At 40.7% G+C, this 15749-nt stretch overlaps 1 protein-coding gene and 1 non-coding gene across 12 annotated transcripts in view; both read left to right on the forward strand.

Moving 5' to 3' along the window:
• The window catches only part of Nfia (nuclear factor I A), a 532531-nt gene that overhangs the window by 273663 nt on the left and 243119 nt on the right, over positions 1-15749 (forward strand). The window lies entirely within an intron of this gene.
• On the forward strand, positions 3459-3533 carry LOC116097265. Its single transcript, XR_004121311.1, has one exon. It is a non-coding gene; the product is annotated as a small nucleolar RNA SNORD26 (small nucleolar RNA).

Here is a 15749-nt window from a genome sequence, read left to right on the forward strand (position 1 = left end):
TTCAGATTCTCTAATTCATGGTCTTTTATAAAATTCTATTTATTATGTTCTCAGAAACATAAATAAAAAAAAAAACTCTGGAGAAATTTTAAAATGCTAAAGTTATTCCAGACTAAAACGTATAGGGTGGTGCTGTTTACCCATCTACTTGAATTAAGAAGCCAAGCAAATGGAAATGTGATCTATTTAAGAAATCATTTCCTCAGGCACAAAGCACATTTCCTATATACCTTGTAGCTGGACATCATTCCTTGCATTTATATTTTGAGAATAAGCAGAAAATATTTTGAAAGTAACCAAGCAGTTTAGTGACTTCTCAGACTTAGCCAAGAAGTGCAAAGATATATAAATGCTATCTGTAATACAAGCAGATTGATATCATTCAAGTCCCAAGTCTGCTAGAACACTGAATGGAAAACTGAGGAGAAATTCCTTGTTTAGGACAGGCTTTGAGTCTGTCCTCCTTAAGGAATGGCTGAATACTACTGATAAATTTGAGAAAGATCAAGAGACTCTGCCACCTATGTCGGTGGTGCTGTACTTGTGATGTGCTTCTAGAAAGTGTCTCATTTTGTTATGGGGAAAGAGAGTACCAGAATAGGCTTGTACACTTAATTCTGATTTACTCTCGGAACTGTGGTTGTAAGAGAGACAGGAACATTTGTCGTTTGGAAATGGGTGGGATTTCCTCTGAGTCTCATAAGCATTCTTGCGGACCAATAGAGAGAGTAATTTCAAGGTATCTACCTTAGGAGTTTTGCCACTGAACATAGAAAGGAATTTCAGTGATGTTTCCAAACTGGGTATAAATGCCAGGGAAGAATCCATAGAGCTCTGAGAACTTCAACCTCCAGGGAAAGAAAGTGGTGATTTATGGATCTCTCTAGAAATTATGGTTGGGTTCTCTCCACTCTCAACCTAGTCTTCCTTAGTCATGTGACCAGAATTCAATTATCTCTGCCATAAATAATCTTGTGAATGGAAGCAGTGTGTTTGGCAGTGAACTTCTGCCTCCTAAAGAGAAAGGAGCCTTTAGACATTATTAGAAATAATACTGTATGAGCCTCTATTCCAAATACAAGTGGACACGAGAGCACAGCCCATCTCTAGAGAAGGTAGCTTTAAATGAATTTGGCACATGTTGGTGACAGATTGCAAAAAGGTTGGTAATAGTTTTTGAAATACGTGATTTGAACAGGCTGTATTTAGAAGTTTATTTATGATTGGTTTAAGAATAAAGCCAGCCTGTTGGTGCATAACACTTGATCTGGTTCTGACTAGCATCATTGAAATATTTCATGAGAATCTGGTTTGAGCATTTCAGTGTCCTGGTCATTGTGGAGATAAGGGCACCCATCCTAGGTAATTCTTTTTAATACCACTAGCCTTTGTTTTCCTACCTTATTCCATGTTCCATGTTCTAGAAGGAACATGGGAAGATCAGATTTTTATAGTCAAAGGCTGTGTGCCTTGAAATAGCCTACCTACCCTCAGCCAGTAACAATTGATGTCTAGAAGATAGCAGAGAGTGCTGATTTAAGTCATTTTATAACCAGTGCCCTTTGCTGGGAGAGAGCAGCTCTGTAAATTGTTTCAAGAATCGGAGCACTTTTCTTGGTTATTAAAACTTGACCATCCATCTACACAGGGTTCATTCAACTGAGAAAGTTTTATTGGATCCAAAAATAATAATCCTTTATATTCATATAGTATTTGCAGTTTTCAAAAGTACTCTTCACATCCATTTTCGCATTTGATTTTTCTGACAACCCCATGTGATAGAGAGAGTAGGTATTGTTACCTTTAAATGAGAGATGAGGGACCTGTAGCTCACCTGAAATCTACCTATGGGAAGAAGAGCAAGGATCTGTTTTATTTATTCCCAGACTGCCCCTTACCACTCACTCTTTCTAATTGCCCTTCATTTTTTTCCTCTTACCTTTCTGGGTTGGACTGTCATGATGTTCCAGAGAGGATGTCAGAGTCATAGCCAGATAACCCAGCCATGTCACTTTCTGACTGTTCAGTTTGGGGCAGGTAGCTCTTTTTTCAGCCCTGGTTTCCTCTCACTGAAGCTGGTGTAAGGTGGTACCTTAGGGAACTGGTGAAGCAGACACATGACTTTCATGACGTAGCAACCAGTCCTCGGTGCATTCTCAGTAAAGTATTCTGTATTAGGGAAGAGTCAGCAGAGACAGGAATCAGGCCAGAGCTGATGAGAGCATTGGATTTGGTCTCAGCTCGAAGCACTGCTATTACATTATTGCTCTGCTTCCATCCTTCTTGACTCTCTTGCCCTCACGTGTGAGAGCTAAAGGAAGAGCTGAATTACGAGGTGAGGGCATTTTGCAGATGGAGAGGCAATAGCTAAATGTAGTAACAGAAACCCTGCCCTGGGTCTGTTCCCAGCCTTCCTTGCTGGTTGTGAAACACATGCACTCTCAGCAGGCCAGGGTAGCATGCAAAGCTGTTGTGGAGGCCTTTCCCACACACCACTACCTGCCCTGAAAGCCGTATATGTGCTGATGCTTCACAAAGCAGATGGTTTCTTTTGCTTTCCACGTGGTTTTGAAATGAAATGGACTTTTGATGAAATAGGTTGGGGAATTCCACATTCAATTATGAATCGGTGAAAGGAGCAGAGAGAGGGTGTACTATAGCTTTTAGAAGAATTTGATAGTCCTGTTTCATCCAGCATTGGGTTAAGGAGGGAAGATTTGAATAAGTGAATCTGCTCCTCAGGGGTCCAAAACCAGCGACTAACCCAGAATCTGATGTGCACTTTGGAAACCTGAGGAAAAAAAAATGCAACTTTCCTGTTACCTTGATACCATGCAGTGAAGCAGAAGAGCAGAGAGGGACTGGCTGGAGATGTAGCTCGGTGTAGAGCACATGCTAGGTGCTACCCAGTTGTGTTCTCAGCAATGGAGAAAACAAAACAACAGAGTTTCAAATGAAAAAGAAAAAGTCAGAAGCAAACAGAAATCAAAAGTCAAACCAACCCAAAACCAAAAACCAAAAACCCAGCAACCCCCCAAACAGTAATAATATCAAAAACCTCCTACAAAGAAACAGATAAACCAGGGGCCAGAAATGCAGGGGAGTCTGGTTCTTAAAGTAGAATGGAGAACAGAGATCTCGGCTTTTCCTGGGCCATATTCCCTGAAGCTAAAGTCATGTTTTAAGTTGTGACAGCTGAGATCCATGAGGAAACTTTTGACTGGACCGAAGCGGACATTGCTATCCTTGAGAACATCTTGGCATGCAGTGGGGAAGGCCCTCTGCAGCTGCAGTATGTTGTTGGTGTGTGGCCTCCTTCCCAGCTCCAGTTAAATGATTTCAAGAACACGCTGTAAATATTATCACATTAAAAAAACCAATCACCAAACATTATCTATGGTTGCCTTTTCAACTAAGATTTTTTGGTTCTGATATTTATTATGATTTTAAGATTTTGACTATGGGGATGATACAAAAGCCGAACTCTCTCTTTCTGATGGTTTAGTAGAGAAAACAAAAATTCTCTGAGTAGCACAATCTGTAGAAGGTATTTAAAAAAGAGAGAGAGATTTTGAGAGACATACTAGGGCAAGTGGGGGAGTACCATTAGAGCCAACTCTTAGGGGATAGCACCAGATAGTTATGACTTGTAAACCTTGGAGAACTTTTATTCTTCCCTCATTTCTTGAACAACAACAACAACAAAGCAAAACACAAAAACAAAACACTAAGCCTGTGATACAGGAAGGGATAATGTGGTAAGCTAGTGTTTATGCATTTGCTTGTCATGGGCTCTAGTCAACCTGAGTGATGTCAGAGAGAATCACATGTTGTTGACCATCTTCTGTACTTGCTTCTGTCGCCTCCTCCTTTATAGTTATTTCGCCAGTCATTTTCTCACTTAGTCATTCAGCATTTTTGATACCTATGTGTGTTAAGCTCTGTATTAGTCATGTTTCCGCTATTGAGAAGCCCACAGTCCAATGGAGAGGAAGAAAATGACAGTCACCAGCTGATTTCTGACAAAATTAAAAGCACAGTTTAGACCTAACTGTTGTTTTTTTTCTTTTTATTAGTTTTCATGTGTGTAGTATATGTGTATATACATGGACAAGTGGATATGCCTCACTTGTATATGTTCTCCCCAGTGTTTGTGTGTGTGTGTGTTTGTGTGTTGGGCGGGGAGCATAAGTAAATGTTGAGTGTCTTCCTTAATTGCTATCTATATCTACCTTTGTTTTTGAGAAAGTTTCTGACTGAACCCAGAACTTATAGGTTGACTAGACTACCTGGCCACTGAACTCCAGGAATCCCATCTCCATGATCTCAGTGCTGGGATCTCAGTGCTGAGACCCTGCTCAAGTTTTCCATGGGTACTAGGGATACCAAAGCAGGTCCAGAATGAGCCATCTCTCCAGCCCTTAAGGTGTACTCGTCTTAGATGTCAGTACACAAGTGGGAATCTAGTGGCAAAGGGTTGGCTGGAATGGAGGTGGATAGAGAGGTCTGGCCTATGTAGCACACACTAAGGAAGGCAGCCATGCCCCAGGCCAGATTTGCTGAAGAGGAAGGCCAGAGTCCACACAGGAGAACTTCAGCCAGGGCTGTGTCAGCACAGCTGAAATGTGTGTTCATTTTCTCTTCATTATAAATTTTGCCATTTTTGTTTTGTTTTTTAGAATGTTATTTTAAACTGAATATTGACCTTTGTAGGATGAGGAAAGGCAAGTATCAATTAGTAAATGGGAAAGGACTTCTTTTACCCCGGCACACTCCACACATCCAAGAGATGTTAGTTTTATAGTTTCTGGTGTTATATTCACTCTTCATTTGTCAGAACAAAAACTGTCTATCCTTTGTAAGGAACTCTAACAATCCTTGAGAATATGTAAACTAAAATGTAGTTCTGTGAACTCACAGCAAAGAATACCATAGTAATACAAGGGTTGTGTACCTGTCGATGTTCTCATGACATCTCAAAACAACTGTAAATGGTAGGCAAATATCTCAATGTGTTCTTTATCATAAATGCTTGGACACTATTTTGCATAGTTCTTATAATGAGAGAGAAATTAAATTAGTTGGAGTATCGTATATTATATATATATCCTCATTTTCAGCTATCCCGACTCCCCTGAGCCACTGTGAATGAAGAGGGCCTTTGATAAACCATCTTAACACTGGCCCCGTAAGGCCTTGACATTTGCAAACTTTATAATTTTTTTTTTTTTGTCTTTTGTCCCATGCAGCAGCCACTCTTGCAAATCAACCTTGGGAAGTTAGCATTATCTTAATGAAGATCTATAGGAGGCTTTATCTTCAGACAGTAAATCAGCTCTCCAGGCGCCATTCATCTCTTCCTTCAGTATGAGCTGGTGTATGGCACCTCACCAAAGCTCATCTATCTTCTGTGGGTCCATGGTTATTTGCTCTGCCCACGTCTCCTAGATCATCAAGCGAATAGTCAGGGATGCAGTGGAGAATGGCCAAGGTCAGCTGAGATGCCGAGTGTTGCCCAGTACTTGAGAGGCAGTGCTCCATCGCAAAAAAAAGAGGGAATGCACAAGAGCATGTGAATTAGGCCTGGTTGCTCAGAGGCTGGCAGAGAGAAAACAGTCAACAACAAAATAAAAATGCTGAGAATTTTAAAGTCTTAGAAATACTTTCCTCAGTATCTGTGGAAACCATACTGGGTTTCTTTCAGCTTCACAGCTAATTCTATACTTTGTATTATATGCTAGGTGCTTTTACAAATGGCATGTCATTTCTCATCATCCTATCGTGGTATATAGGTGCTGTCATTCCCTATGCTCATAGGAGGGGCTGACAATCATTAAGGTTCAAATAACCTCCTGAAGAATAGTTGCCACAGGCTGGACTCAGGGTTCAAGGGCAGGTGTCTCCAGCAATTCGCTTGGGAGCATGGGGATGCTTCAGCTTTCTTGGAATTGTCCACTTGTTTGGAAGGTCAATATGAACCATGTACGTAGAACACTGCAGAGAAGTTACGCTTGGCAATGGGCCCCAAACCAGGTCTTCATTGCATTTCAAAACAGTCCTTCTTCACACAATTTGTGTTCCTTCCCAAGTAGACTCCATGACAAAGGTTTGGGTCTACATAGTTTATTTGGGAATGACCCCAGGAAGTATAGGATTAGGGGGCAGGACAGGAAGCCTTTATGAGCAAATAAAGCCAGTAACAGCTGTGTTCAGTCCTGTTCAATCCTGATGGATTCTAAATATACCTGTGATTGTTGAACTGACAAGTAGAGCTTAGCCCCTGAGCATGCCACCACTCTGCTCCTCTAGACTCCCCATAAGGAAGACCTAAAGAACAAAGATTGGCTTTTTATGGCTGAGGTAGAAAGACCTGTACATTCCAGCTTCAGTGACCTCCAGGGTGCCGAGAGTAGAGCCTGTGGGAAGAGCACCAGCACTTACTACCATGTTTGCTTTGAAGCCATTATCCATTCTGGCTGGGATGTGCCTAGACTGTGACCCAGACTTGGGAGTGACAGCTGTATTAAGAGAGCAAGGCCCAATGGACACATGGAAGCTGGATTGGTTAGGGTGGAAAGATAGGTAGGGCTTCCAAACCACAAAATGGGCCTCCTCTCCAGTTCTTCACACTAAGCTAATGGGTAAACCCCTAAACTTCTGTAAGTCTCAGTTTTCTGATCACCAGAGCAAAGGTAGCAACCCCACAAGATAGACATACTTCATCCTTCAGAGAGCCGTAGCAGCCATTTGCAACCAGCGCTTTGTGCAGGTGGGAGGTCACAAACTATTGGGATATGGTGGAACAGCTCTTTATTTCACAAGAGGTGTCAGAAGAATACCGTCTTGATAGCTGAGGGTTCCTACATACTTTGAGGGTCAAGGGAAAGGGAGGTCACATTTAGTCAAGGCTCCTTTTCACTCTGTTGATGTCCCTGTGAAGCACCAGGAGAGTAATGTTTTTCTAGCAATTCCCTAAAAGTATGAAGACTTTTTTTTTTCTCCTGTTGAACATAGCTTTGGATTTACAGCCCATAGAGCAACCACTGCTCCCATCTCTGTCACTTTCTGTTAATTTTCTATGTAAAAGCCAACTCTGCCACTGGCTGCTGATACCAAGCGAATCTCGATTCTACGTGAGAAGTTCACTTGGTCCTCCTAGCAGGAGGAGGCCTGTTGCTGTCATACCTTTTTGATCACTCACTCCAGGAGTCATGCAGCTGTTGGCAGGCCTTACCTTCTAGTCTCTTCAGGCTCTTGGCCAGGCTCACTGTCCCTTCACTCCACACAGTTAGCCTCTGACTTGAACTCTGTCACTCAAGAGGGAACATTAGAAAACCCACACTTCTGAGTCATGCTCTTTATTTTGTGGCTTAAGGAGGTAAAGACGCCGTGAGGAGCTTTTAGGGACCATCATGCCGGAGCCTCTTTATTGCCTAGCAAAAGCCTTAAATAATAATGTGAAACCTCGGTATTGATTGGCTGTTTCTTGATTCTTCCTCTTTGGGTTTTGAAGTAGAAGTGATGGTTCAGAGTATTTATATTACTCATTGGCTATATTAAATTAAACATAGGAAGGTCCATTTAAGATGAGTTTGCTGTGTGTGCAATGGGACTTTATCACAAAAAGACCAAAACAGAGGAGTAGCTTTTAGTTGTGGCTTAGCTACAGAAAGCAGTTGATGAACAGAATGGCTCAGCAGAAGTCCGGGCATTCTCAGAAGGAGCCAGAAAGAAGAAAGACTTTCTTTCTAAAAGTCCTTATCTACCTCCTCTATGAGTATCCTGGTGTGTGGTGTGATAGAGCCTGGAAACAAGAGCAGTAACTTCTGTAGTAGCTGACTCTAAGCATGGTAGTTGTCTCATAGGAGCAGCTGTTGGGTGGTCAGGATCAGGGCTGGAGTTCTGGGACTGTTAATCCCACTCAGTTTGTGTAAGAATCTGGTCATGTAAGATGCAGTGATTCTGTCTGTTGTTGATCACAATAGACAGCCTCGATGTAGTAGTACAGGATTTAGAAACTTAGTTAATTTTGATCATCTTAAGTCCAGTGGAAGAAGTTAATCTAGATGAGAGTGTTGACTAGTGTGCCATAAAGTTTTTGTTGAGTCACAGCTCAAAGTTTAGAAATATGTTGAAGCTGGATATGGTGGTATATACCCTCAGAGGTAGACACAGGATAGTTGTATGTTCAAGGCCAACTTGAGCTACACAGCAAAATATTATCTCAAAAAGAAACCAAAGCTGGGCATGTAGATATGGTAAAGCACTTGCAAAGACATGGGGGAAAAACCCAACAACAATGAAAAGATTTGACCCCTGGTTAAAATGAGGCTGGCAGAGGCAGTGAAATAGTTAATGTGTCCGCCTCCCTTACAGGTTTCCCCAGATATGCTTACTGGCTGTACAATGGATAATTGTCAGCCCTTGTTGTGCAGATGCTGTTGCAGATGGAGTCCTGTACCTGCATGCATAGCAAATGAATTCGACTGGCAATCCCCTTTATAAAGCATAAATATGTAATTTGTTCAGCTGTTGTAATTAAATATGTATGTGTGAAACAGCCACCATTCAGGTCATTAATGATGCGCCATGCCAAATTAGAGCTTACAGACAGTAATGTACATTGTGGTACAATGAGGGAATTGCAAATAACATAGCTAAGCCTCTGCTGGTAACGGATGCATTCAGAGGCTTTCAAAGGAATATTTACATCTGTAACATAATTTTTATTTAGAGGATACATTTTATTCAGTGTAAAAGTCTCTTAAGATAGTATTGCCTTCTTTGCCAGCTTAGTTTTATTATTTTAGCATTTTACCATACAAATGCCACAAACTTTATTAGCCATGCTGCTTGTGATGAGTCTTAAGTATCTTCTTACATCTAAGGCAGCAGCTACTCTTATGTCGTCTCTTTACCATTGTGGTTGAATGGATCCTATCATAGCACCTTAGAACATCCTGCTTTTTTCACTAAATTAAAGAGAACCTCATAATATTTCAACCATCATACCCATTGATAGGTAAACAGACTCCCATGGTAGTAAACAACATTTTATTTCCATAGAAATAGGGCTGGGAAAAATGCAGTTATCAAAATATAAACAAATAAGAGTGGTAAATTCGCCCCTAGTGTTTTAATTCCCAGTGAATTACTCGTAAATCTGAGGAATTTCCTAAGAAAAGTGTCAGCCATGGGTCAGAATGATTGTTTTTCAAATTTTAAAACTCAAGAGTTCATAAAATAAGAAAATTATTTATTACTCTATCCTTACACTCTTTGGTTTTAGGTTACATTCTTTGAAAGTGTTTGATCTGCCATTTAAATACATTAAAACTATTTTTACTTTAAATTCTTTCTGCATTTGTATTTTGGTTGCTACAGACAATCTATTTTTATCATGCATGTTGTTTTGACGGTTCATGCTGAGACTACAAGAGCTGACCATCTCGACCTTTCCGTCCAGTAGGGCAGTGGGAGGAAACATCTCAGAGCTAATTCTGTCTTGTTCACAGCTGGGAACAGAACATTCCTCTGTGATCCCCTTGCACATGATTCTCAGGGATCACTTGAAAGCTGGACTCAATACTAAGTCCTAGGCTTCTAAGGTTCAGTACAGACAAATGTAAGTGGACCATTTGGTTAAGAATCACGGGAGGGCAATACAGTTGTTAAAAGTTTCATAAACATTTGAAAATGGAATTACTCAACAAATTATTTTAGTTTTGTAGTGAAATCAAATTTAGAAGTTTCCTTAAGTCTAGGATGGTTAATCAAGATTTGAGATCTTGAAGAATTTTCAAAACTAAAACCTTTATATTGTATAGGATATAAACTCTTTGTTTTCAACAAATAGCAAATGCTTTAGTTCACCAAATGCATATTTTATTTTAAAAAATGAAAACCTAACAGCAGAGCTAGGTATGGTAGCACATGCCTTTAGCCCCAATTTGGAAGGCAGAGGCAGTGGGATCTATGTGAGTTCAAGGCCAGCCTTGGTCTACAGAGTGGATTCTAGGACAGCCAGGGCTATCACACAAAAAAACCCAGTTTCAAAAACAACAACAACAACAAAACTACAACATCCCTAACAGCATAGTTTATTTTACCTAAATTTTTGTGACATAAAATCAAAATACTTTAAAACCTTTCATATCTTTATATTTCTAAATTTTTCTCTAATTTTTAAAAATAACTTTTCAGTTCGGCTAAATATATTTCCTTTGCAGTGCTAAGGAAAAGTGTGATTCATGTCACTATTTATTTAGACAGGAATATAAAGATGATAATGATCAAAAGTTCATAATGTATTTCGGTTGTATTAAGGACCCCCTCCCCCATACGGAAACTCATGGAAAACAACCTTGTCAGCTACATGCTTAATATGACCCATGAGTTCATTACTTTTTTTCTGAAGATTTTCTTGATGATCCTTTTCCATTTAGTTTCTTTATCCCTGTTAGAGATCTTAATCTTTGAATGACCAGTTTTATTATTTCTATATGTTTTAGAACTATTCTGGTTTGGAGTGAGGCATTTTGAAGGGTGCATGACTTTGCAGTATCTTAACCAGTTGTAGAAACATATACCTGAGAAGCATACCTGGGAAACTGAGGCAAGAGAGTCCTAAGTTTGAAACTTAACTTAGCTCCAGAGTGAATTCAAAGCCACAGTGAGCAGTCTACCTTTTTATATACCTAATCTCAAAAACAAACAAACACTAGCCTGGATGTAGTTCAATAGTAGACCAGTTGATTAATGTGTATAAGGCCCTGGGTTCAAGCTGTTATCTTTCAAAATAAATAAATTGTCTTAGATACCTTTCAAAGGTTTCTTTTTTTCGAGTGTTTTTTTTTTTTTTTAAAAAAAGCTTAAAATTCACTAAATGATGACTAAAGACCTCTATTATTGAACACTTAGTAATGGGAATTGGGAGACATGCTAATAGCCTTACCCTGAACCTGAAAAGGTAGAAATGTACAAAAAGGCTACAGATCCTACTTGGGTATTTTGAAGGAGCATCCACTTGTTTTGTTGGAGTATTAAGAGTTAAGAGCATGGTTTAGGATCCTTTGTGCTGCTTCCTCTGGAGGAACACATGGGAAACCACCAGTAAGTCTTCTGGTCTTGTGTTAAAGAATGTAGCCATTACTGAAAGGGTAGGAACACCCCAGTGGTCAGTGGCTAGTGGCCTGGTGCTTTGTGATATTGCCATAGGCAGGCCTGGCCAATCAGATGTGCTCATTTGTTGGCTGTTGTTCCTTTGGCCATCACCGCAGTAAACACTTTCCCTTGAATGTTGGTTTTCTGTTGTGTCTGGCAGCCACATAGGGCTTGAACTTCAGCCAGAGGCAAATATTTATACACCAGAGTGTGCAGTGTTCAACTGGTCAGGCCTGAGAGGAGGAGAGCTCCTTCATGCCTTCGGCCAAAGGGGAATTCTCTCTTCTTCCTTCCTTCCCTCTGCTCTGCAGAGGTAGGACCTTACTGGAAGCCATCAGGCAGATGCTTTGCAAAGGGAGGACACCCTCCTGACATTTCTGCCTGCTCCTCTAATTCGCTTTGCAAAGTTTACAGTTAGTATTTTCCCTGGAACACTGTCAAGCTTGCGACAGCCCGAGTGTATGCCGAGCTGTGAAATCAAGCCGGAGAGAAGCAAGTTTGTGAGAAATCTGTTTCTACTCAAATCCGTGAGCTTCATTAAAACAAAAGCAGAAAAACAAAAACAAACAAAAAAAAAAACAAGGAACTCAAGGGGCCGTGGCCGGTTGGGCCCCCGGCGCCATTTCACGACCTGTGAGGCGACAACGCTGCCGTACATGGCGCCGTGTTTACCCGCCGCAGCCAATCAGTGCACCGTGCCAAGCCACGTGATGTGCCACGAGGGCAGCACAGCCATTTCCTTGTTCCGAAAAAGCTTGCTTCCTCCGCAGAGTCCTGTGCCTTGCGTTGCATGCCAAATGTGCCTGCAGAATGTGTCTAGTGGACTGGCATTTGTCCACAAAGTTATTTCAGCAGGTAAAAAAGTCTCTGCGCACTTGAGCTCGGTGCATTCTTTATGTAAAATGGATTTCCCTTCTTGGCCAGAGGCCAAGGGCACGGCGCACTGGCTGGGTGAGAAGAGCGCTTCTCTGCTGAGAAACTGGTGGACCGACACACTCTTAATTTTTTGGCTTCTGACCAAACAAGCTAGATGAATGCCAAAATTCAACAAAATAACACATTATTGTGTGATAGGAGCTGTGCTCCAAGAGAGCAGGAACTCAGAGGAACGTCACACTGGCTCCCTACCCCTCCCCCTTTTGTTTTTTGGCTTTATTTAAAAAAAAAAAAAAAAGTATTGTTACTTTGGGGAGCTTTTGTAGGAAAATGGCTAAATGGAACCCAGAGAGTCAGTCGGGTTTTTAGCAATAAACCTGAAGGAAGGAACTGAAAGAAAACAAGAGCTTAAAATTACGTTCATGAACTTTTCCCAGACAGAACACACAGTTCTCTGACTTCAGGGAGCTGCTTTTAACCCTACAGACTCCGTAGATGTGGCTGAGCTGAAAGCCGAAAGACTTGGCATTAAAGTGAGAATTCTGTGAGATTTAGCTATGTTGTAAAGATTTCAATATAGAAGGAGAACTACAAATGCCAAATGAGGAGTTTTAGCTTTCCCAAACCAAAGACTGATGTAAATCTCAAGCTTTGTTATGATATTGTACCCTGCCCCCTCCCTCTGACTTTTTAAGTGAATGAAGTCTGTTCTTCCTTGGTTGAAGTACTATTAGCCAGTCTCGAAAGTCCTATGCCTCAGTTTCCACACACTTACCTTGACATTAAAGGAGAGAATTAAGATTCTTTGGGGCTATAAAAATATTAGAAGAAAAGCTTGGAAAAAAAAACAATTAAAAAAACCAATTAGAATCAAATATAAAACACATCTCCAGTTTTTGCATGGAAATTTGTCAAAAGGAAAAAGGAGGCCGTCACCATTTTGCTCATTCACACAGCACCCAGACTGGCAATCTAAAGGATTCTATCATCCCTTTGCTTACAATGCTTAGTGTTTTCCAATGCCTTTAGAATACAATTCAAACTGACTGGTGGTCACGGCCTGCCTTACACGATCTGCCATTTGCACCCTCCTCTCTAGCCTCACTTTATCCTGTTGATTCTTTCATGCTTGAGCCTTGCTGGTCTCCTTTTGAGGTCTGCCAGTCCTTTTTCTATTTCTTGTCTGCCTATAATGGTTTCCCTCCCTTTTCTTTTGGGTCATACATTCTTGCCTTTCAGTTCTCAACTCAGATGATATCTCTATAAAGGAGTAATCTGAGGTTGGCAATCATGCTTTTATATGGAACATTTCTTATGAAAATCCAAAATGCCTCTGCTAATTTGTTCGATTACTTACATGTTTTTCCTGCCACCTCCATGTCAGCCCTACAAGGACAGAAAATCCATAGATAGCTTCTTCTGTGCTTTTTTTTATTGTATCTAATCACATAGGGAATAAAATGTTGGTCAAGTTGGGATATTCCAAAATATATCAATTTACCTTCAGTTTCACTGAAGAATCCAATAGATTACCAGCCCCCAGAAGACTCTTATTATAGTATGTATACCTTGATGAGCATCTATAGTTATCCTTTGAAAGTACATGCTGATCCAGAGAGGATGAATGTTTGGAGGTCAGTCTGCCTGTACTGGAGGCAGCACTGACTAATCGTTACGATCCAGTTGGTTGGTTAGCTAGTATAAATTTCAGTTTTCTCATCTAAAAAATGAAATTTAAAAGTATTTCCTATATCATAGGATTATTTCAATACTTTTGAATTTGATTTAGATTAATTGGCCTTTTAAGAAAAATATATTACTTAGAGATAGAAACAAAATACAGTCAGCTAATACCTATGTAATTCTAATGCATCAGACCCTAAGCAGTTTTACTGCCAATTTCTTTCCCATTTTCTAAGGAAGGAAATGAAACTAAAGGAAAAAAAATCTAGTGGGACATAGATTGAACATGTTAAATATCAGAGCAGTATCTCATGTATTCTCCCCCACCTTGGAATATGCACTCTTTATTCCTTATCACTTTGGAGTCTAGTGGAGCAGTAGTACATAGCTCTCACAGAAGCCCAAAAGGACTCTGAAGAGCTGACATACTGGTAACATGTCAGCTGCAATAGTATCTACTTAAATAGAAGGGTTAAATGAAATGATTCAGGTTGAATGCTTAACTTGTTGCCTGACAAATGGCAAACAATTAACAAATGTGTAGTATTCCAGCAACCACTACTATTATTACTATGTCATAGTGAAGTGAGACCTGTGACCTTCATGACTAGCCTGAGCCCCTCTCCCTGTGTTAGCATCCTCACTGAGCTATCTTCCTCTAAGAGAACAGATCCATTACTTAGAAAGGCATCATTGTGGAGTTGCCTCTGTAACTGACATTCTGCCTTAGTAATTTAAAAATTACCCCCCTTGCTTTGTATTTCAACTTAGGAATTGATGTGTCTGTGAGGCAGTTCGTTTTTCCATGTGAGGAGTTGCGACAACGACATAGAGGGATGCTCTACTCGGTGTTCCACCCACTCCCTAGGTGATGTCAGATGCAAGCCTCAGAAAGATCTGTTTTTCCATTGAGACTGTGCCACACACCAGTCTGTCTGTCCCTGCTTACCAAAGTAGTTCTGATTGGCCCCAACATGCCTCTGAGTTGCCTTCCTGTGAAGCAGGATGTTTACATGTATTTAATAGTGTTCCTTGCCTTAAGGACTTCAGAAGCCTATAGTATCCTCATTTCCCATGGCTGTGTGCCCAGTGTCAGTGCCAGCCCACCACCGTCTCCATAGCCTGAGTTCATTCTTGAGGAGATCTGAGGGTGGTGGACCATGCCTTTGCCTGTGCAGGGTTAGGCAGAGGCAGGGCTATGCAAGGAGTCTGACTGTCTGACACTGCTACTCAACTTCCTGGAGGACTCGGTGCCTCTAGATGGTGGGTCTGGTTTGGCCAGTTGATGACCTGAAGCAGTTAGCTTTCTCTGGATGCTTCCTTACGTAACGGTCCTTTCAGTTTCAGAAAAGGAAGAGCACAATCCACCAAAGCACCCAGAATTATAGCAGATAAATAGCCGGGAGTCGCTGAACAAAGTGTCTATTGTGAGCTGTACCGCAGAGCAAGATATGTACAGGGAACTGAGACCAAGATACAGGGGCTGCTTTTCTCCTTTCTTTTCTATTTTCATTTGAAACAATTTTGCTTTCCTTGTAGGAGTTGTTCATTGCTCTTGGTTCTTCAAACAGAATAATGTAGTCATCTGGCTGCATGTCCTGACCCTACCATGAAAACACTGTTTGCTTTGATGCCAATTATTTAACTCTGTGCAATGGAGAGTTTAGGTGAATTTTGTAAATTAATCTTCCGTACTTATGGCAGATTAAAAAGCCTGTTGTTCTGAGGTTGTGATTGGTCACTTAGTATATCTGAACACTTCTTCTTCAACAACCATTTTAGGCACTATTTTACTACTAACTGGTGTATAATACCTAGTTTACATTTTCCCAAGCTACCTTCATTACTTAAGGCCATACTTAAGATTAGTCTGAGTTCAATTCAAAGTCCTGTATGCCCAACTCCATCTGGGGTAAATTAGGTTACAGTTAGTATTTTAAACCTGTAAAATACAGAGAGTAATGCCTGTTTCACAGACATATTAATGTTTCTTTCATAGGCTCATTGTCCTATAAAGAAAAATGCCC

Source organism: Mastomys coucha, unplaced genomic scaffold (assembly GCF_008632895.1).
Source record: "Mastomys coucha isolate ucsf_1 unplaced genomic scaffold, UCSF_Mcou_1 pScaffold18, whole genome shotgun sequence".
NCBI classification, from domain to species: Eukaryota; Metazoa; Chordata; class Mammalia; order Rodentia; family Muridae; genus Mastomys; species Mastomys coucha.